Below are 1,342 nucleotides of genomic sequence, written 5' to 3' on the forward strand. Positions count from 1 at the left end.
ATATTCTCGAAAGGCTAAATACTCATGAGTTCCAACTTGCTGAAAAGAGAGATCTCTATGGTACTAGCTATGGCAGATCACGTGCACTGAAGGCCAAGGCAGTATCTGAATCCGAAGATGAAGACTCTGGTAGCAGCCTTGGTGATCCTAAAGAACTAACCCATGATCTAGCACTGCTCGTGAAGAAGTTCCAAAAGTTCTCAAGACGTGGTCGCCTTGGAAGATCCTCAAGGAGCAATGATTCAACATCCAGTGACTACAAGAAGAGGCTCTGTCACAAATGCAAGAAACCTGGACATTTCATTCAAGAGTGTCCTTAGTGGGAAAAGGAATCAAAGAAGAAGAAATACAAGGATTACAGTTCTGATGATGCGAAGAAAACGAAGAAATCCACAAAATCTTCATCATCATAATCCTCAAAGTCTTCATACCACAAGAAGAGCAGCTCCAAGAAGGCTAGGGCATTCATTGGCAAGGAAATGGACTCTGAGGCTGAATCTGAAGAGAATGAGGAAGAGGAGACATTTGAGGAGTCCGAATACGGAGTGGCGAGCCTAGCTCTCGCTACTGCATTCGTCAGCAAGTCTATCTTCAACACCGAAGAAAATGACCTCACCAACAATGCTGATGAAAGCGATGATGACTACGCTCCCACCTATTGCTTCATGGCAAAGGGTGCCAAGGTACTCAAATATACCTCCTCTGAATCTAGTGATGATGAATCTGATGAAAACCTTAAGCCTAGCTATTCTAAACTTGCTAAGATTGCTATAAAACAACAAAGTGCTTTAGAAAAGGTTCAAAACATGCTAGACAAAAGTGATGATATGTTGGGTGAAGAAATGGATCGCACTGAAACTTTGACTGAAAATCTTCAGAGACTTCAGTCCAAGCTTGACAATCTTCAAAGTCATCATAACACTCTCTTATCGGATCATGAGAAGCTTTCTTATGAATTTCTTCAAAGAAAGCAAGACCTTGAGAAGTTAAGAGCGAGTTATGAAGATCTTCAGAAGGAGCGCGATTTATTACTTGCTCAATAAATCAACGCATCTCAGGAAGAATTTGTTCCTCCTTGGTTGAAATGCATTAAACGTGAATCTACTAATTCTTCACCTGAATGTTCAAATGCTGCTATTGTTTCAAATTCTTCACATGCCTCTGCTATCACTAATTCCTCATCTGAGGACATTGCTAGTATCACTAACAATGCAGGGCTGAAGAAATTGTACATGACAGGCATGTACAAAAGCCTCAAAGGGCATCAGACTCTTTGTGATGTGCTTAACAAGCAGATCCTCAACAGGAACCCTAGGAAAGAGGGTATTGCCTTTGAGAGGAA

The sequence above is a fragment of the Triticum dicoccoides genome, chromosome 7A (assembly GCF_002162155.2).
Source record: "Triticum dicoccoides isolate Atlit2015 ecotype Zavitan chromosome 7A, WEW_v2.0, whole genome shotgun sequence".
Classification (NCBI taxonomy): Eukaryota; Viridiplantae; Streptophyta; class Magnoliopsida; order Poales; family Poaceae; genus Triticum; species Triticum dicoccoides.